This window comes from Microcaecilia unicolor, chromosome 4, assembly GCF_901765095.1.
Source record: "Microcaecilia unicolor chromosome 4, aMicUni1.1, whole genome shotgun sequence".
In the NCBI taxonomy this organism is placed as follows: domain Eukaryota; kingdom Metazoa; phylum Chordata; class Amphibia; order Gymnophiona; family Siphonopidae; genus Microcaecilia; species Microcaecilia unicolor.
In genome coordinates, this window is record NC_044034.1 from 348,202,397 (window position 1) to 348,224,962 (window position 22,566).

The 22,566-nt window shown below is 46.8% G+C and overlaps 1 protein-coding gene across 1 annotated transcript in view; it reads left to right on the top strand.

Moving 5' to 3' along the window:
* DYRK1A (dual specificity tyrosine phosphorylation regulated kinase 1A) overlaps nt 1–22,566 on the top strand; it is a 646,342-nt gene that overhangs the window by 315,530 nt on the left and 308,246 nt on the right.

Sequence of the window (22,566 nt, forward strand, 5' to 3'; positions counted from 1 at the left end):
TTGCCACAGAGATTAAAGCAACAGAGGACTAGATGGGTCACAGTAGGCTCTGGTATGTTACAACCTGTGACAGAGAAATATTCACCCTCCCAACTATTGTCCTTATATAATTTCTTTGCTGCATTGGAGTATTATGATGATCAGAAAAGTGTTGATGTGGAACCAGAGGCAAAGAGTGTAACACAATCCAAGAGATATCCCCAAAACAATGACAGAAAATTCTTACTGGTAGGAGACTCCACTATCAGAGGCATTAACTTAGGAACACAGTTCAAAAGACCCAACCTAGAGAAGTTCCTTCTAGGATCCTCAGCTATCAGAAGTACCGACCAAATACTGAACTTGATGCGAAAGGAGAGTAAGGATTCTAATACTGATGTTGTAATCTACCCGGGGGCTATTACCTGGCCAACACTGCGGCTTTTTCTGAAGTTATTCCTACGTGTTGGAGGGGAGAATAGAGACTGCATAAAACAGAGAAATTCAATAGATGGCTCAAAGTTTGATGTAAGGAAGAAGGTTTCAGATATATAGGATGGGGCAGTATATGGCAAAATCATGGGCTGTACTGTAATGAAACAAAGGAATTCAGAAAGTCACCCCCAGAAAAAAAACCTGATGGCAGAGGGAAAGGTCATGTAAATAAAGAAAAACATCCTAACTCAATTAGCACATGAAAAGCAATGAGCTCAAATGCTCAGTCCAGCGTTTCTGAAACTGCGCCATGACAAACTCACAGGGGTGCCACGGGGCAGATGGGAGGTTCACAGGCAAGTACGGGACATCACTTATAATCAACATATTTCAAGTTGTATGGAGTTCCAGGAAGTTTACATGGCTGGGGTAAGCTACCGATCACAGCTCAGCTGTGATTGGTCATGGAGCCTGTGTGGCTCCTAAAAGGACGATCCTGATTGGGAAGCAAGGAGTAAGGCTCTTTGTTTCCAAATCAGGATCACCCTTTTAGACAGGCTGTGGTGACGGTAGCTTGCCCCATCCATTTGTGGCTGGAAAACTGTGGTGAGAGAGATTTTGTACGCAGCTGGCAGAAAGAGATAAAGGTAAGCACAGTTAATCCTGACCCTGTAAGAATGGCAAGTTAAAGAAAAAAAAAAATCATGAAACCAAGGGGAGGCTTCTGGTTTAGCAACAGGCACCATGTGGGAATCGCTGTCACTGCCAGGGACCCATTCAAACAGAGGGAGAATTGTGGTTGGGGTAGTGGAGGGAAGGAGAGATGCTGCAGGAGGAGTGAGGGGCATAAGTGTTGGACATGATTTGGAGAGCAAGGAAGGGGTGAAATGTATATAGGAGTCGAGGGGAGGGTGAGATGCAGCATGGAGAGGGGCCAAAGAGGGAGAAGTATTGGATGTAGTGGTGAGGGGAAGGGAGAGATGGTGCATGGGTGGGGGGGAGGGAGACATACTGGATATGATGTGTAGTGGGAGTGGGGGGTGGGGGGTGGTAGAGACCTGTGTGGCGAGGGGGATGGGTGCCGTCACAAAACATTTCTCGGACATTGGGTGCCTTGAACTGAAAAACTTTGGGAACCACTGTCATAGTCTAGGTAGAAAGGTTCAAGATCTGCAAACACTGGTGTTTGAGGAAAACTTGGATATTGTTGCTATTACAGAAACATGGTTCAATGATTCCTGTGAATGGAATGTGAACATACTGGCTATAATCTTTTTAGAAGGGATAGGAGGGACAAAGAAGTGAAAAACAATATCTAGAGTGACTGAAGTGCAGGGTACTTGGGGAAAGGAAGAAGCTATATGGATCATCCTGGAAAGAGAAAATGTAATCTGTATCCACATGGGTGTTATCTATAGACCTCCAGCACAAATGGAGAAGATGGACAAGGACCTGATAGAAGATATTCAAAAGCTTGGTTTTGAAAGGGGAGATGCTATTGTTGGAAGATTTTAACTTGACTGATGTGAATTGGAACATCCCATTGGCGGAATTGGAAAGAAGCAGAGAGATTGTGGATGTCTGTCAAAGTGCCTTGCTCAGACAACTGGTGACGGAACCCACAAGGGGAAGGGTTGAAATTGGATCTAGTGGTGGATCTAGTGCTTATAAATGGAAGAAGTGTTTCCAATATCCGTGTGGGTGCCCACATAAGTAATAGTGATTATCACACAATATGGTTTGATGTAAGAGCAAAGCGGAGTGCGGATGCATAAAACTCAAAGTTCTGGATTTAAGAAGTACTGATTTTGGTAAAATGGGGGTTATGCTTGAAGAAGGAGCTGATGACAGGAGTAGGAAATGGAGAAGTGGAAGTGCAGTGGTCCAAACTGAAAACTGCTATAAATATGGCAACCTATCTTTACACAAGGAAAGTAAACAGAAACAAGAGAAACTTGAAGCCCATATGGTTCTCCAAACAAGAGCTGAAAAAATAATGGCAAAAGAGGCTTCATTTGAGAAATACAGAAGAATACAACGAGGGGATCACGGAAAAGATTACCGGATTAAACTCAAAGAAACCAAGAGGGAAATACGGCTAGCAAAAGCGTGGGCGGAAGAAAAAATGGCTAAAGTTGTAATGAGAGGTAACAAAAACTTTTTTAGATATATTGGGGAAAGGAGAAAAAATAGCAATGGAATTACAAGACTGAAAGATACTGAGAATAGCTATGTGGAGATCGTTGAGGGTAAAGCCACTGGCTACCTATGGTGGATAAGCAGTATTTTTATCCAAAAGGCTCCTAGATTCGAGAGAGCTCAATTGCTTCACCATTCTGTGGTGGTCAAATTCGCCCTCAAACGAGTTACAGGACTTGTGCCTCAGCACCCCTGGGTAGAGATGCTCGGGAACTTGGCTGCATCCAGTCCTACCAGCTCTAAACGAGCCTGTACTTTGAAGTCCCTGGTTTGCAGTACGCTCTGTCGGATTCTGTCCCACAGTAGCAGGCTACTGAGCTTTGCCATTTGGCCAGTATGCATCTGGAGTGTCGCAAATATCTAGACAAAGGGGCTTATGAATTCTTTTAATGTGACATCCATAATCTTCGCTATGGGTGTGGGGATGCCTAGACTCTCATGGCCACATTTCTGTGACCTGGATCTGGCAATTTAGGAGAGGTTAGTGGATGTTCCATGCTGAGAGGACAACTTGTTTGGAGATAAAGTAGAATAAGTTGCTAATCTCCTAAACACATGAATACCATCCATATTCTGTTTTGGCACCCTTCAGCAGCACTGTTCACCTCCCAAAGGTTTTCCGGTGGGCCTAGATGGTGCTCTGCCCAGCAGTTGGAAGGCCAGCGTCCTCAGCCAACACTTTCAGTTCAAGGTGATGCCATTCGACATGTCTACTGCCCCCAGAACTTTCTCCAAAGTAATGGTACTGGAAGCATTCCTTTCGAGGAAAGGCATTCAAGTTTATCCATGTTTTGACAATTTTCTCATCGGAGCGTCTTTTCAACAGCAGAGCCTAGTAGTTGGGCGAATTGCTGCATTCCCTGTGTTGGGTAATCATTTTACAAAGAGCCAGATCAACCCCTCTCACTTCTTGATGTACCTAGGTTTAGTTTGGATACTCCTCAGTACAAGGTGTTTCTTCCTGACAAGCAGAAAATCAAGCTGCAGAATCAGATTCTTTCCTTGCTCTGACTTCTGAACCCTTGGATCTGGGAAGATGTTCAGATCATGGGCTCTATGGCAGCAACTCTGGAAGTCATTCTGTGGGTTAAAGCTCACACGTGGCCACTTCAACAATCTCCTTTTTCTCAGGAGTACTATCTTCTTCTCCCCTAGATGCGTCAGGCAAAAAATCTGCATGAATTGCTGTCTCCACATCCCCAAACTGTGCAGAGGCCTCTCTTTGGTGATGCTTCAATGGATAGTGGTCATGATGGATGACAGTCTAACCGGTTGGAGAGCCCATTGTCTTCACACTGCTCAAGGCCTTTGATCCAATATAGAAGCCCTCTGACCAATTGGTCATATGGAAGTCAGAGCAGTTTGTTTAGCTCAGAAGGCCCTTCCATCATATACTTCAAGGTCGCCCGGTTTGAGTATTGTCGGACAGTGTGACCAACAAAGCTTACATTAATCCATAATGTTCCCATATGGCCACTTATTATGGGAACATTGGACACTAATGGATTAACAGGCAGGGAGAACTCGCAGTGAACCTCTTGCTCTGGAGGCTCGTTGCTTGGTCCAGTGGTGGAAGAAGCATGCCCCCATGATTTTGGCAGCTCATATTTTGGGTATCCTGAATGTTCAGATGCTCCCTGGATCTGGGGGCGTGGGAATTATCGCTAACAGTATTGAGCACGATAACTCGAAAATGTGGCATTCCAGCCCTGGATCTCATGGTGACCAAGCACAATGCCAGAGTTAACATAACATAAGAGTAGCCATACTGGATCAGTCTATCTAGCCCAGTATCCTGGTTTTCCAAACAGTGGCCAAGCCAGGTCAGAAGTAACCCAAATCGTGGCAATATTCCATACTACCAATCCCAGGGCAAGCAGTTGCTTCCCCATGTCTGCCTCCAGGAATTTGTCCAAACCTTTTTTAAACCCAGATACACTAACCGGTGTTATCACATCCTCTGGCAAAGAGTTCCAGAGCTTAACTATTCATTGAGTGAAAAAATACTTCCTCCAGTTTGTTTTTAAAATATTTTCATGTAACTTCCCCCAGTGTCCCCTAGTCTTTGTACTTTTGGAATGAGTAAAAAATCGATTTACTTCTACTTGTTTTACACCACTCAGGATTTTGTAGACCTCAATCATATCTCCCCTCATCTGTCTCTTTTCCAAGCTGAAGAGCCCTAACCTCTTTAGCCTTTCCTCATACGAGTGGAGTTCCATCCCCTTTATCATTTTGGTTGCTCTTCTTTGAACCTTTTCTAATTCCTCTATATCTTTTTTGAGATACGGCAACCAGAACTGAATGCAATACTCAAGGTGTGGACGCACTATGGAGCGATACAAAAGCATTATAGTGTTTTTGGTCTTAACCAACCCTTTCCTAATAATTCCTAGCATCCCATTTGCTTTTTTGGCTACCACTGCTCACTGAACAGAAGATTTCAGCGTATTATCTACAATGACACCCAGATCTTTTTCTTGAATGCTGACCCCCAGGGTGGTCCCTAGTATTAGGTAACTGTGATTTGGATTATTCTTTACAATGTGCATCACCTTGCATTTGTCCGTATTAAATTTCATCTGCCATTTGGATGCCCAGTCTTTCAATTTCCTACAATCTTCCTGCAATATTTCACAGTCCGCATGTGATTTAACAAACTTGAATAGTTTTGTATCATCTGCAAATTTGATCACCTCACTCGTTGTTTCGATTTCCATATCATTTATAAATATGTTAAATAGTATTGGTCCCAGTACAAATCCCTGTCGCAGTCCACTGTTCACCCTCCTCCATTGAGAAAAATGACTGTTTAACACTACTCTCTGTTTTCTGTCCAATAACCAATTCCTAATCCACACCAGAACTTTGCCTTCTATCCCATGAGTTGTTAATTTTCTCAGGAGTCTCTCATGAGGAACTTTATCAAAAGCTTTCTGAAAATCTAGATACACTACATCAACTGGCTCACCTTTATCCAAATATTTAATCATGCCTTTAAAGAAATGAAGCAGATGGATGAGGCAAGACGGCTGAACCCATGCTGATTATGTCCCATTAAACTATGTTTGTCTACATGTTCTGTAATTTTATTCTTTATAATAGTTTCTACTATTTTGCCCGGCACCGATCAGGCTTACCAGTCTATAATTTCCTTGATCACCCCTAGAACCCTTTTTAAAAATTGGCATCAAATTGGCTACCCATCACTCTTCAGGTACTAACAGCAGATCAGCAATTTCATGCTTGAGTTCTTTGAGTACCCTTGGATGTATGCCATCCAGTCCAGGTGATTTACTACTTTTTAATTTGTCAATTCAGTGAGATTTCTTTTAGTTCCTTCACATCATCACCCTTGAAAACCAATTCCAGTACAGGCAGAAATCTTACATCATCTTCCGTAAAGACAGAAGCAAAGAATTCACTTCTTGGTTCTTCAGCAGGTGAAGAGAATTTGGTTCAGAAAGCATGTATGCTCTTCTTCGGAACTGGCCGATGACTGAGTATTCTTACATATTCTCACCTTGATACACAAGATCATCCATGGAGTTATCACCAAGTTATATGGTCAATCTATTAGATCTTCCATCCAGAAACAGGTCACCATCTTCACGGACATACCTTAACCTGCACCTTCCCAATTGCAAAGGACTAAAGTATAAAACATATGCATCTAACTTCCCCTACCTAGGATCCCAACTCTGGAATGCTCTACCCAGATACATTTGATCAACTAGTGAATACCTTCCCTTTAGGAAATTATTGAAAACCCATCTATTCAAACAGATTTACCCAAATGACTTGACCTACCATAAGCAAGCATAAGCAACCCATCCATTTACCAGTTCATCTAATCATTAAGAACAATGGCTCAGAAATTACCTCCTACCAATCTTCTTACCCTCCATGCTCTTCCCCTTCCTCTTCTTCAACGCTCCACTTCCTTACCTATCCCTGTCCTTTCTCTCATACCTCTTTTATCCCATTAACCCTTGTTCATTTGTCCTACCACATACCTCCTTTGTTGATTCAGGTACTACAAATTATATTCTCTTGTTACTATGTAAGCCGCATTGAGCCTGCGATGAACGGGTTACCTGATGTGGCCATTTTTCACCCACAGGCTGTGTCGACGATAAGAACTAGAATACAAACATGTACATATAATTAAAATAATAATGAATAATAAAAAGGATAAAATCATCAAATCAATCTAGACCTTATTTATACATGGAATCAAATTATTCTCAAATTTATGAGCGTGCTCATGAAAAATAAAAGCAGATATGTGACAATAAAAGTATAGCATATGCAGAATGAAAAAAACATAAAATTTTGTGCAAAAGTGTATCAAAACATTCTCCGAGGACAAGCAGGCTGCTTGTTCTCACTAATGGGTGACGTCCACGGCAGCCCCTCTAATCGGAAACTTCACTAGCAAAGGCCTTTGCTAGTCCTCGCGCGCCCATGCGCACCGCGCATGCGCGGCCATCTTCCCGCCCGAACCGGCTCGTGTTCGTCAGTCTTCTTTTGTCTGCGCTCGGTACGGTCGTGTTTGCGCCGTTCGCGCCCCTTAAGTTGACCCTCATGCGTCTTTTGACTTTTTGCTTTAAAAAAAAAAAAAGGGATTTCGGAGAAGGGCCTTTCGGTCTTTTTCCCCTTACCGTCTTTCCAGTTTTTGGCCCCGTTAAGTTTTCTTTCGTTTTCGGGGTAGGCCCTTTTGAGGCCTCGGGTTGAGTTTTTTTCTCCCCCTCTTTTTGGTGCCTTACCGCAATTACGAGTTTTGATTTCGCCGGCGTGATTTTTCCGCCCATGTCATCGAAGTCTCCCAGCGGCTTCAAGAAGTGCACCCAGTACGCCCGGGTAATCTCGCTCACTGATAGGCACGCGTCGTGTCTTCAGTGTCTGGGGCTGGGCACCGCCCGCAGGCCTGTAGTCTTTGCGCCCTTTTACAGAAAAGGACTCAGGTAGCGAGATTGGCCCAGTGGAACGTTTTGTTCTCGGGCTATTCGTCGGCATCGGCACCGGGAGTATCGAGTGCGTCGACGTCGACAGCGTCAAGACCTCCGCCCTCAGCCGTGACTGTATCGATTGCATCGAGGCATCGACCCTCTGCATCGTCGGGGCCGAGACATCGGAAGGCTGCGTCGGTGGTACTGGGACCTCCACTAGTGCTGATGTCGTCGGACAGTGGTGCTTCGTCTGGAGTGCAGGTGAGGGCTGTCCATTCCCCTGCTGGTGGCAGTGAGCCTTCGGGTGGGTCTCCCCCTACCCTGAGGGCTCCTGCGGTACAGCCCCCCCGAGACCGACCTGCCTCGGCCCCGAGGAAGCGACGGCTGGATTCTACGTCCTCCTCGTCGGTACCGGGAAGCTCCGGTGACATGCTTCGTTTGAAAAAGTCAAAGAAGCATCGACACCGGTCTCCTTCCCGCGTCGGTACCGAGAGCTCTGGGTCGCCGAGGGAGTCGGCACCCAGTAAACATCGGCACCGGGAGGACCGCTCACCGTCTGTTCAGGAGATGTCGATGCGCTCCACCTTGAACAGCCTCCACGCCCGGAACAGACTCTGACATCGACTCCTGCATCGGCTTCCATGTCTTTCTCCACAGCCGCCCTGCACGAGAGTCTCCGGGCCGTTCTCCCAGAGATCCTGGGAGAGCTGTTGCGCCCTTCCCCTCCGGTACCGGGGGTGCTTGCGCCACCGGTACTGTCGAGTGAGGCGCCGGCTGGCTCCTTGCCCGGGGTGAGGTCTCCGACATCGGTGCCGCTTGCGGTACCGGCTGCGGTCGCCTCCCAGGAAGGCTCCCTGACGACGTCGGCGGAGGGAGCTTCGCCGGTGCGGGCGAGGGAGTCTACCTCTCGACGCTCACACCGTGGCCGTGTTTCCACGGAGTCAAGCCGGGCACGGCTTTAGACACAGGTTCATGAACTTGTGTCTGATAGCGATGGTGAGGCCTCGTGGGAGGAGGAGGAGGACATCAGATATTTCTCTGACGAGGAGTCTGATGGCCTTCCTTCTGATCCCACTCCCTCCCCTGAAAGGCAGCTTTCTCCTCCCGAGAGTCTGTCTTTTGCAGCCTTTGTCCGGGAGATGTCTACGGCCATCCCCTTCCCGGTGGTTGTGGAGGACGAGCCCAGGGTTGAAATGTTTGAGCTCCTGGACTATCCTTCTCCACCTAAGGAAACGTCCACAGTACCCATGCATCATGTCCTCAAAAAGACATTGCTGGCGAACTGGACCAAGCCTCTAAGTAATCCCCACATTCCCAAGAAGATCGAGTCCCAGTACCGGATCCATGGGGACCCAGAGCTGATGCGCACTCAGTTGCCTCACAACTCTGGAGTTGTGGATTTGGCCCTAAAGAAGGCTAAGAGTTCTAGGGAGCATGCTTCGGCGCCCCCGGGCAAGGACTCTAGAACCTTAGACTCCTTTGGGAGGAAGGCCTACCATTCTTCTATGCTCATGGCCAAAATCCAGTCTTACCAGCTTACCAGTTTGTTTCTTTTGATCCCAACAGGAGGGGAGTGGCTGTGGGGAAACGCACCATATCCAATTGTCTAGCAGATTGCATTTCCTTCACTTACGCCCAGGCTGAGCTGGCTCTTGAGGGTCATGTCACGGCTCATAATGTTAGAGACATGGCAGCGTCGGTAGCCCACTTGAAGTCAGCCACTATTGAAGAGATTTGCAAAGCTGCGACCTGGTCATCTGTCCACACATTCACATCTCATTACTGCCTGCAGCAGGATACCCGACGCGACAGTCGGTTCGGGCAGTCAGTGCTTCAGAATCTGTTCGGGGTTTAGAATCCAACTCCACCCCCCTAGGCCCATGTTTTTTCTGTTCCAGGCTACACACTCAGTTAATTGGATAAATTGTTAGGTCATTCTCAGTTATGTCCTCGCCGTTGCGAGGCCCAATTGACCATGTTTGTTGTTTTGAGTGAGCCTGGGGGCTAGGGATACCCCATCAGTGAGAACAAGCAGCCTGCTTGTCCTCGGAGAAAGCGAATGCTACATACCTGTAGAAGGTATTCTCCGAGGACAGCAGGCTGATTGTTCTCACAAACCCGCCCGCCTCCCCTTTGGAGTTGTGTCTTCCCTTGTCTTTGTCTTGCTATATATGGGACTGACGAACACGAGCCGGTTCGGGCGGGAAGACGGCCGCGCATGCGTGGTGCGCATGGGCGCGCGAGGACTAGCAAAGGCCTTTGCTAGTGAAGTTTCCGATTGGAGGGGCTGCCGTGGACGTCACCCATCAGTGAGAACAATCAGCCTGCTGTCCTCGGAGAATACCTTCTACATGTATGTAGCATTCGCTTTATACACTAATTCAGTAAAGATGGATACAACAGCATAGGCAGAATCGTTTGTGCAACAAAATATACAGTTATGTGAATATTACCCAAGTAACCTGTACAATGAAAGGGCTTTAAAAATTATTAAAAAAAAAAAAAAGAAAAATATAAAAAGAATACATTCCTATTGAGGAAAAGCACTTTCCTGTAATAGTCACCATTGAAACCAAAGAACCTAAATAAATACAAAAAAAAAGGGGGGGGGGGGGGGCTGAATATCAACAGAGAGAGTAGGCTTAAATGGCCAGTATTCTCAATGGAGAGGGGTTGATATTGGGGTTCCACAATGATCTTTGCAGGGACCACTGTTTTTTTTTTTTTTTTTAAACATATTTATAAATGATCTAGATATGGGAATAACTAGTGAGGTAATTAAATTTGCTGACGACACAAAGTTATTCAAAGTTAAATCACAAGACGATTGTGAAAAATTGCAAGAAGACCTTGCGAGACTGGGCATCCAAATGGCAGATGACATTTAATGTGAACAAGAACAAAGTGATGCATGTGGGAAAGAGGACCCCAAACTATAGCTACCTGTGATACAAGATTCCACATTAAGAGTCGCCTGCGAGGAAAAGGATCTAGGCATCATCATTGATGATGATATGTTATCTCTCTGCTCAGAGTGCAGCGGCGGCTAATAAAGCAAATAGAATGTTAGGTATTATTAGGAAAGGAGTGGAAAACAAAGTGAGGCTGTTATAATGCCTTTGAATTGCTCAGTGATGCGACTGTACCTCGAATACTGTGTGCAATTCTGGTCACGAGGATGGTGACGAAAATGATAAAGGGGATGGGTCGGCTTCCCTATGTGGAAAGACTAAAGCAGCTGGGTCTCCTCAGCTTGGAGAAGAAACGGCTGAGGGGAGATATGAAAGAAGTCTATAAAATAATGAATGGAACGGGTAGACGTGAATCACGTGTTTACTCTTTCCAAAAATACTAGGAGTAGAGAAAACACAATGAAGCTACAAAGTAGTAATTTAAGACAAATCGGAGAAAATATTTATTAAACCATTATTAAGATGGACTTGGGAAAATCCCCTGCTTATTTATAGGATAAGCAGCTTAAAATGTATTGTACTGTATTGGGATCTTGCCAGGTATTTGTGACCTGGATTGGCCACTGTTGGAAATAGGATACTGGGCTTGGTGGACCTTTGGTCTGTCTGAGTATGCAACACTAATGTTCTTACAGAACATAAAAATTGATCCAAAGATAAAATCATTGTACAGGAAGCCAGTATCAGCAAAAAAAAAAAAAAAAAAGCAACATAGCCTTTAGTAAGAGCAAGGACAGCACCTCTACCAACAGTTCCTGCCTATTTTTTTGTTTTAATGTTACTGAATCAGGGCCTGATGCTCAAAATCTACTGGGCCAGCAACGTGCTTGTTTGACCAGTTCCAGCCAGTTTAGCGAGAACGTTATTCAGTGGGAGACGCACAAAGAGGCTCTGTGGGCTTTTTCCCTTATGGGACAGCAGAAAACGGGAATCCTGTGCTAAAATGTTTTAATGAGCTGTTTGGCATTCAAATGTGCATTCCGTGTGATGCACAGAAGCAGCCCGTACCTCAAAAAATAAAGTAATGAAGTTGACCTGTTGGCACAGAACAGAAACACTGAAGAGAGTAGAGACAACTTTGCTACGCACCATGACTTTCATACACACAGTTTGTATATGTGGATGAAAGACATGGGTAGCACCTGCTGTCTCAGAATGCGCAGAGCAGTTGGCTGTTCTGAGCATGTGCAGCTTAGTGACTGGCCAAGCTGCTTGCTCCTTTCAGGGAGCTCATTTTCATGCAATTTGTTTTTCTTTTCTTGTCTTTTTTTTTTTTTTTTTGTGCATCGCTCGCTATTTCCACCTGGGTAATATTTACCGAGGTGGAAATAGAGATTGGTGCTTTATGGTCCCTTAGTGTATAATGCTGCACTTTTTGCACCAGATTTTATGTTCTTTTTCACACTATGTGCGCAATACTTTTTACTGAGGACAAGCAAGCTGCTTGTTCTCAAGATTGGGTGACGTCCACGGCAGCCCCAGGAACGGAAAAACTTCCCTAGCAACAAAAGGTTTGCTAGAGCCTTCGGGCGCGATCATCTTTCCGCCCATCGTGCGAGAGCCCCGATCAGTTCTTTCTTTTTCTGCGGTAGAGGGTGGCTGCTTGTCGGTCTCCCTCCACAGCCCAGTTAAAGAGCCTTCGGTTTTTCATGTTTTTTTCGCAATTTTTTTCTCTTCCTTTTTTTGTTTCTTTGTAGTATATCCAGTTTAAAAAAAAGACCCTTATTTCCTAGTTTTGGTCCTTAAGTTTTCTTTCGTTCTCGCCGCGAGTATGCGCTTATTTTTGTGCCTTTTTTCTTGGCATAATCGAGAATGTTGATTTTGCCGCTATTTTTCCGTCCATGTCATCGAGGACTCCCAGCGGCTTCAAGAATTGTACTCGGTGCAACCGGACGATCTCAGGTACCGACCCCCACATGTGGTGTCTTCAGTGCCTTGGGCCCGACAATCGCCCAGTACGCATGTAAGTTGTGTCTTAGCTTGAAAAAGTGGACACAGGCGTCGAGACAAGCTCTCGGGACCGACTTTTTGGAGCTTCGTCCAGTTCCTCCTCGTCGTCGTCGTAGATATCAGCACCGGGGATGGCATTGACATCGGGAGCGCAGGTAATGGCTGTCTGGCGACCATCACAAGCTGGGAGCAGTGAGCCTTCGAGTTGGTCTCCACCTGTCTCGAAGACTCCTGTTGGACAGGCCCACCGGGACTGACCACTCTCGGACCTGACCCCGAGGAGGCGTGTGGATTCCACATTCTTCTCGGTACCGAGAAGTATCGATGACGTGCATCGAGCGAAGGCTAAGATGCATCGCCATTGGTCTCCTGCAAGACACGGAACCGGGAGCTCCGGGACGTCGAAGGATTCGGCACCATGAAGCGCGACGCCAGGAGGACCGCTCACCCTCCATACAAGAGGTGTCGCGTAAGTCTCCTGACAGCCCGGTACCCCCGCCTCCTCAACCTCCATGGGTTTTGAAACTGACTCCTGCACCGACCCCGCAGCCTTTCTCAACAGCGACTCTAGACGAGCGCATCCGAGCCATTCTTCCGGGTCTTCTGGAATGGCTGCTTCATCAGTCTGCTCCGGTACCGGGGGGTGCTTGCGCCCTCCGTGCCATCGATGGAAGCGGCAGCTGGCTCTCTGCCTGTGGGTGAGATCTCCGACACCGGTGCCCTCCTGCAGCCATCGGCCTCGGCTGCCACCCAGGTCGACTCCCCATCGACATCGCTGGATGGAGCTTTATCGCCGCCGGCATGGAGTCAACTTCTCGACATCGCCATCGAGGACGTGGCTCCTCAGCGTCGAGACGGCCCGGTTTCGGACTGCAGTCAGGGAACTCTTGTCCGACACCGAAGAGGATGCCTTGCGGGGGTGAAGAGGAGGATCCCAGATATTTCTCTTCTGAGGAGTCTTGGTGGTCTTTCCTCTGACCCTATGCTTTCACCAGAAAGAAAGCTTTCTCCCCTGGAGAGTCTTTCTTTCTTTTCATTTGTCCGGGAAATGTCTGTGGCTATTCCCTTCTCTGTAGTATCTGAGGATGAGCCCAGGACTGAGATGCTTGAGGTCCTTGACTATCCTTTTGCCATCTAAGGAGTCATCCACTGTCCTTTTGCATAATGTCCTTAAAGAGACATTGCTCAGGAACTGGATGAAACCGTTAAGCAATCCCACCATCCCTTAAAAAGCTGAGTCCCAATATCGGATTCATGGAGAACCTGAGTTGATGAAGTCACAATTACCTCACGACTCTATGGTTGTGGATTCCGCTCTCAAGACAGCCAAGAGTTCTAGAGATTTCGCCTCGGCGCCCCCGGTGAGTGAATCTAGAACTCCGGACTCTTTTGGGAGAAAGGCCTACCAGTTCTCTATGCTCGTGGCCAAAACTCAGTCCTACCAGCTCTACATGGGCATTCACTTGAGGAACACGGTGAAGCAATTGGCGGACTTGGTTGATAAGTTCCTTCCAGATCAGGCCAGGCGTTTTCATGAGGTGGTCGGGCAGCAGAAGGCGTGTCGTAAATTCCTGTCCAAGGGTGCTACGATTCTTTTGATGTTGCATCCAGAACCGCTTCCCAGGGTATAGTGATGCGCAGACTCCCAGCAGCGGAATTGCGGATGTCCCTTGCCGGGGGGGGGGGGGGGGGTTATAATTTTTGGCGACAAAGTTGAGCAGGTGGTCGATCAGATCACGCAGCGGGAAACCGCTATGGACAATCTCTCCCGCCTGGGCACCTTCTGCATCTACTTCATCTGGTAGTTGTTTTTCCGGGGAAGGAGGAGTGCTCCCTATGGCATATAATAGGCGTAGGTACAATCCTCCTTCTCGACAGCCTTCTCAGGCTCAGCCCCAGCGCGCTTGTTCACATCAACAGCATGCCCCAAAGCAGGCCCCTGTGGCTCCCCAACAAAAGCAAGGGACGGGCTTTTGACTGGCTCCAGTTGAGCTAGCCGCCATAAAAGTGTCCGTGCCGGACGATCTGACTGTCTGAGGGAGGCTGAAATTTTTTTCGCCAAAGGTGGCCTCTCATAACCTCCGAACGGTGGGGTCTTCAAATACTCCGGCTAGGATACTCCCTTAATTTGATCTCCACACCTCCAATTGCCCACTGGGAGCTCAGTCCTTCAGCTTCCAGCACAGGCAGGTACTTGCAGAGGAATTCTCTGCCCTTCTCAGCGTCAGTGCAGTCGAGCCCGTTCCACCAGGGCAAGAAGGGCTGGGATTCTATTGCAGGTACTTCCTTGAACAAAAGAAAACGGGGGATGCGTCCTATCCTAGACCTAAGGGCCCTGAACAAATTTCTGGTCCAAGAGAAGTTCAGGATGGTTTCCCTGGGCACCCTTCTTCCCATGATTCAGGAGAACGGTTGGCCTATGCTTTCTGGACTTAAAGGATGCTTATACTCGCGTCCCTATACTTCCAACTCACAGGAAGTATCTTCGATTCCGTCTGGGAACACAGCACTTCCAGTATTGGTACTGCCCTTTAGGTCTGGCATCTGGCAGTAGTTGCAGCGTCGCTACACAGGCTGGGAGTGCAGGTTTTCCCTTTTCTCGACGATTGGCTGGTGAAACACCTCAGAGGCAGGGGCTTTATAGTCTGTGCAGATGACTATACAACTGCTGGAGCTACTCGGGTTTGTTTTAAATTACCCAAAGTCCCATCTTCTTCCAGTTCAAAAACTAGAATTTATAGGAGCTCTGCTGGACTCACGGACGTCTCATGCCTATTTCCCAAGGCGAGAGCAGACAATCTTCTGTCTCTAGTTTCCATGTCCAGAGCGTCTCAGCAGTTCACAGCTCGGCAGATGTTGAGACTTCTAGGCCACATGGCCTCCACAGTTCATGCGACACCCATGGCCGCTTCATATGAGATCAGCTCAATGGACCCTACCTTCCCAGTGGTATCAAGCTACAGGGGATCTAGAGGGTACAATCTACCTCTCCACCGATTTCACAATTCATAGTAACATAGTAACATAGTAGATGACGGCAAAAAAAAGACCTGCATGGTCCATCCAGTCTGCCCAAGACAAACTCATATGTGTATACCTTACCTTGAATTTGTACCTGTCCTTTTCAGGGCACAGACCATATAAGTCTGCCCAGCAGTATTTCCCGCCTCCCAACCACCAGTCCCGCCTCCCATCACCGGCTCTGGTACAGACCGTATAACGTCTGCCCTCCCCTATCCTCGCCTCCCAACCACCACGCCCCTCTTCCCCCAACTGCTTCCGCCACCCAATTTCAGCTAAGCTTCTGAGGTCCATTCCTTCTGCACAGGATTCCTCTATGCATATCCCACGCATGTTGAACTCCGTTACCGTTTTCATCTCCACCACCTCCCGTGGAGGGGCATTCCAAGCGTCCCCACCACCCTCTCCGTGGAAAAAATACTTCCTGACATCTTTCCTGAGTCTGCCCCCCTTCAATCTCATTTCATGTCCTCCTCGTTCTACCGCCTTCCCATCTCCGGAAAAGATTCGTTTGCGGATTAATACCTTTCAAATATTTGAACGTCTGTATCATATCACCCCTGTCCTCCTTCCTCCAGGGTGTATATGTTCAGGTCAGCAAGCCTCTCTTCATACGTCTTGGAACGTAAATCCCATACCATCCTCGTAGCTTTTCTTTGCACCGCTTCCATTTTTTTTTTACATCCTTCGCAAGGTACGGCCTCCAAAACTGAACACAATACTCCAGGTGGGGCCTCACCAACGTCTTATACAGGGGCATTAAAACCTCCTTTCTTCTGCTGGTCACTCCTCTCTTTATACAGTCTAGCAATCTTCTAGCTACTGCCACCGCCTTGTCGCACTGTTTCGTCTCCTTCAGGTCCTCAGATACTATATCACCCCAAGATCCCTCTCCCTGTCCGTGCCTATCAGACTCTCCCCGCCTAACACATACGTCTCCCTTGGATTTCTACTCCCTAAGTGCATCACTTTGCATTTCTTCGCATGGAATTTTAATTGCCAAACGTTAGACCATTCTTCTAGCTTCTTCAGATCTTTTTTCATGTTTTCCACACCCTCCGGTGTGTCCACTCTGTTGAAAATCTTGGTGTCATCCGCAAAAAGGCAAACTTTACCTTGTAACCCTTTGGCAATGTCACTCACAAATATATTGAACAGAATCGGCCCCAGCACCGATCCTGAGGCACTCCACTACTCACCTTTCCTTCCTCCGAGCGAACTCCATTCACCACCACCTCTGGCGTCTGTCCGTCAACCAGTTCCTAATCCAGTTCACCACTTTGGGTCCTCTCTTCAGGCCGTCTAGTTTATTTAAGAGCCTCCTGTGGGGAACCGTGTCGAAAGCCTTGCTGAAATCTAAGTAGATGACGTCCATAGCACGTCCTTGATTTAATTCTCCCGTCACCCAGTCAAAGAAGTCAATGAGATTCGTTGGCACGATTTCCCTTTGGTGAAACCATGTTGTCTCGGATCTTGCAACTTATTGGCTTCCAGGAAATTCACTATCCTTTCCTTCAGCATGGCTTCCATTACTTTTCCAATAACCGAAGTGAGGCTTACTGGCCTGTAGTTTCCAGCTTCTTCCCTATCCCCACTTTTGTGAAGAGGGGACCACCTCCGCCGTTCTCCAATCCCTCGGAACCTCTCCCGTCTCCAAGGATTTATAAACAAGTCTTTAAGAGGACCCGCCAGAACCTCTCTGAGCTCCCTCAGTATTCTGGGGTAGATCCCGTCCGGCCCCATGGCTTTGTCCACCTTTAGCTTTCCAAGTTGTTGATACACACACTCTTCCGTGAACGGCGCTCTATCCACCTCATTTCAGGTGTACTTTTGCCAGTCCCTCTCGGTCCTTCCCCAGGGTTTCTTCAGTGAAAACAGAACAAAAGTATCTATTTAGCAAATTGGCTTTTTCTTCATCATTTTCTACACAGTGTTTCGTTGTATCTTTTAGTCTCACAATTCCCTTTATAGTCTTTCTCCTTTCACTAATATACCTGAAGTTTTTGTCTCCTCTCCTTACATTTCTAGCCATTTGTTCTTCCGCTTGCGCCTTCGCCAGACATACCTCTCTCTTGGCTTCTTTCAGTTTCATCCGGTATTCCTCCCCGTGTTCCTCCTCTTGAGATTTTCTATATTTCTTGAACGCTAACTCTTTAATCTTTATTTTTCTCAGCCACTTGCTTTGAGAACCATATCGGTTCCCTTCAATGGTGGACAATTTGATCCAATTTGACCTTGGGACGTCCTTTTCAAATTCCTCAGCCTCAAAAAAAATGCTGACAACGGATGCATCTCTCCTGGGGTGGGAAGCTATGTCAATGGGCTTCACACTCAAGGACTTTGGTCCCTCCAGGAAACAGGTCTTCAGATCAATCTCCTGGAGTTGCGAGCGATCTGGAACGCTCTAAAGGCTTTCAGAGATCGGCTATCCAGTCATATCATCCAAATTCAGACAGACAATCAGGTTGCGATGTATTACATCATCAAGCAGGGGGGCACATGATCTCGCCCCCTGTGTCGGGAAGCTGTCCTGATGTGGCTTTGGGCTTGCCGTCATGGCATGTTTCTCCAAGCCACGTATCTGGCAGGCGTAAACAACAATCTGGCCGACAGGTTGAGCAGGATTATGCAACCTCTCGAGTGGTCGCTCAACTGGGCGTAGTACGCAAGATCTTCCGAGCTTGGGGCACCCCCTCGGTGGATCTTTTGCCACTTAGATCAATTGCAAGGTCCCTCGGTTCTGTTCCAGACTTCAGGCCTATGACAGACTAGCGTCGGATGCCTTTCCGGGGGAAACTCTTATTTGGAGAGAACTTGGAGAAGATAGTTAAAGATCTTGGAAACATCCCAGCCCCAAGTCTTCAGCCAGGGGCTCCTTGGTTTCGAGAAGCCAATTGATACCATCCTGGTCGGGCCTTGAGTTCTTCCCAGCATTCCCGTTTTCAGCAGAGGACTTCCTTTTGTTTGGACAAATGGTCTGCAGGCTCCGGTCAGAGGCAAGGGACCCAGGGGACGTCAGTCACAATGATAGGGCGCAGGTCCACTCTTTCCATTCCCTGTATAGGGGGTTGATTGTCCCTTTTCCTCGAAGAGTGGACCAAGGTATCATCAGATTAATGGGTTCTAGAGTTGATCAGAGACAGGTACAGGTTAGAATTTGCAGTTCTCGTTGGAGATGCCTTTTTAGAATCCCGCTGCGCCACTAGGTTAGTAGAAGAAGTTTGAACAGGATGCGAAAACGGATAGGGAGCCAGTGAAGCGACCTGAGGAGAAGGGGTAGTATGAGTAAAGCGACTCTGGCAGAAGACGAGACGAGCAGCAACGTTTTGAACTGACTGGAGAGGGGAGAGGTGACTAAGTGGGAGGCCAGCAAGAGGCAGATTGCAGTAGTCTAAACGAGAGGTGACAAGGGTGTGGATGAGGGTTCTGGTAGAGTGCTCGGAAAGAAAGGGGCGGATTTTACGGATGTTGTAAAGAAAGAAACGACAGGTCTTGGCGATCTGCTGGATATGAGTAGAGAAGGTGAGAGAAGAATCAAAGATGACCCCAAGGTTACGAGCTGAAGAGACAGGGAGAATGAGAGAGCCATCAACAGAAATAGAAAACGGGGGGAGCGGGGAGGTTGGTTTGGGGGGAAAAAATGAGAAGCTCGGTTTTGGTCATGTTTAATTTCAGGTGGCTTTGAGACATCCAGACAGCAATGTCAGACAAGCATGCTGAAACTTTGGTTTGGATGCAAGGTGAGATATCAGGGGTAGAAAGGTAGATTTGGGAGTCATCAGCATAGAGATGGTAGAAAAAGCCATGGGATGAGTTTAATGAACCAAGGGAAGAAGTGTAGATAAAAAGAGGAGGGGACCAAGAACAGAACCCTGAGGTATGCCGACAGGCAGAGGGATAGAAGTAGAAGAGGATCCACCAGAGTGAACACTGAAGGTGCGGAGGGAGAGGTAGGAAGAGAATCAGGAAAGGACAGAGCCCTGGAATCCAAGTGAGGACAGGGTATCGAGGAGTATGCTGTGATCGACAGTGTCAAAAGCGGCGGAAAGATGAAGAAGAATGAGGATGAAATAGAGACCTCTGGATTTAGCCAGTAATAGGCAATAATAGCGCAGTTTCGGTTGAGTGGAGAGGGCGAAAACCAGATTGTAGTGGGTCAAGAATAGCATGTGAGGAGAGAAAATCAAGGCAGCGGTAGTGAACAGCACGCTCAAGTAATTTGGAGAGAAAAGGGAGGATGGAGATGGGTCGGTAATTAGAGGGACAAATAGGGTCGAGTGAAGGCTTCTTAAGGAGAGGTGTGACCACAAGCATGTTTAAAGGCAGCAGGGACAGTCGCAGTGGAAAGTGAGAGGTTGAGAATGTGGCAGATAAAGGAATAAGAGCAGGAGAGATGGCATTAAGAAGGTGGGTGGGAATGGGATCAGAGGAACAAGTGGTACATTTTGAGGAAGAAAGAAGAAGTGTAGTTTCCTCAATAGTAACTTCAGGAAAGGAAGAAAAGGATTGAGGGGAAGGAGTGAAAGGGGAACGGACTAATGGGGAGGGAGAGGTGGTGAGGTAGAGAATTCAAGGTTTATCTTTTGAACCTTGTCATGAAAGAATTCAGCAAGGGTCTGAGGAGATAATGAAGGGGGATTTGGGGGAGGGGCACCTTGAGGAGAGAATTCAATGTGGTGAAGAGAAGTCGAGGGTTAGAGCCAAGAGAGTTAGTCAGTTGGATATAATAATCCTGTTTGGTGCGTAAAAGAGCACATTGGAAGGAGGTCAGCATGAAGTGTAAGAAATCAGCAAGGGCCTGAGATTTCCGCCAGAGGTGTTCGGCGGAGCGGGTACAGGAACGTAGGTAGCGGATATTAGAAGTCAGCCAAGGTTGGGGTTTTGTACGCCTTATAGGGCGGGTCATCAACGGTGCAAGAGTGTCTAAGGCAGAGGATAGAATATTGTTGAAAGAAGAAACAGCCTCGTTGACAGACGTGGATGGTGCCACAGTAGAGAGGAGGTTGAAACATGGGAGGATAGAGATGAAGGGTCAATATCATGAAGATTCCTAGATAGATGAGAGAGGACTGGACTGGGAGGGAGGAGATTTAAGTGTGAAAGTTATAAGATGGTGATCAGAGAGGGGAAGATCAGAGGCAAGGAAACTAGAGGGTGAACAGTTGGAGAAGATAAGATCAAGATAGTGACCATTTTGATGAGTGGGGGAGGTGGAGCATAGTTGGAGATTAAAGAGGATGTTAAAGCGAGTAACTTGGAAATATAAGAGTTGGAAGGATCATTAGCAGGAATATTAAAGTCACCAAGGATGAGAGAGGGGGAGGAATATGACACAAAAACAGTCAACTGGCGCAGGCTGCATGGCTGCGGAACCGCTCCAAAACAGACCAAAAAATCACAACCCGAGACTGCTAAAATGTGCCTACAGCCAACTGAAGAAAACTGCCCAGTCCTACAGTAAAACCACGGTTTTGGCAACTCTGGAGCTGAGCTTCCCCCACAGCTTTTGCAGCTTAGCCCAACTTTCCTGTGACTAGAAACCTTCTCATTGGCTTGATTTCTACCACAGCCTCTGCACTGGGTTGGTTTTTTGGTTGGTGGGGATTGGAGAGCAGAAGTGGGCTAAATTCTGAAAAATATCCGCACACTTAGCCATCCTTCTGACTCTGAGATAGATAATTTACAAATTTTTAGAATCCTGAAAAAATCCAGATAGTTGGCAATCTTATGAGTACATCTGACAGAGCTCCCCACCCAAAACTTATTGAGATTCAGTATATCCACTGAAGGCCCTGTGAGGCAGGATTACTCCTTTGCACCAATCGTACTGTTTGGTCTTTTGCTGACAAAGGAAGGAACCAACTGGATCAAAGGTAAAATAGCATGTTGGGGTAGTGCTGGGGGATTCTGTGAATACCTTGAAGACCCTGACTGCATGCCACTGACAAATATCCATATTATAAACTTTTTAACAAGAAAATAGCCAGGTACCCATAATAGCAAAGAAAAATACTTGTAAGTTTCAGCAGCCAGCAGTGGATCCAAAATCTCTGTTATAGATTAAATTTCACAACCAGGGTCCACTCAGTCTTGGCTAGCATAAATTCAGACTATGGGCCTCTTTACCAAACCTCGCTAGCAATTCCCAGCACAGCAATGCCGAAAAAGCCCATTCACTTGAATGGGCTTCATCAGCATTGCCGTGCGAGAATCGCTAGTGCGGTTTGGTAAAGAAATTCTAAGTGTTGTTTTAATCCTGACAAGGGCCACTTGTTTTGTCAAATCTGGTTGCCTCATGGGGATATACTGTACAAAAAAAAAAAAATTAGAAGCAGAAAAGTATAAGAAAACTATAAATAACATAGTAAAGCCATCAAAGTTCAAATACAGTATGTTGCTGTAGTGAAGGCAATCAAAAGTGGTGGTATGATGTTTTGATGATGTTCCTGAGATGAATACATCAATTAGAGTTGGGTAAGTTTCCATCCTTAGAAGTTGGTTAGATAAAAATAGGACATTTAAAAAAAGTCTAGCCATTCCGCCTCAGTATTCAAACTGTCAGGCTCTTCAGTATGTCATTGATATGTCCACTGCTGTTCATATTGATAGAGTGTAATGTTCATACCCTGCTTACTAATATGAGCAGCAGTGGATATATCAACGACATACTGTGGACCGCCTGATGATTTGAATACTGAGATTGAATGGCAAGCCCCCCCCCCCCCCCCCCCCACACACACACTTTTAAAGTGCTTTATTTTTATCCAGCCATCTTTTATGGAAGAAGAGAGCTTAGCGCACTCATGCTGAACTTCTAAGTACAATGTGGCAGAGTTATGAGGCATTAGAATAAGAAACTGGAGACCAGCAACAGAATTCTAGTTAAGCAGGTTTCCCTGACACAGGGACAAGTGAAGTATTTGCCATGGCTATCTGATAGACAGCTGATGAATGGGGACATAGTCAATCATTTTACAAGACATTTGTGAGAGGTGTGGTAAAAAATATAAAGGAAGATATAGCTGGAACTAACTTTAGATTTTTATTGAAGTTTCAAA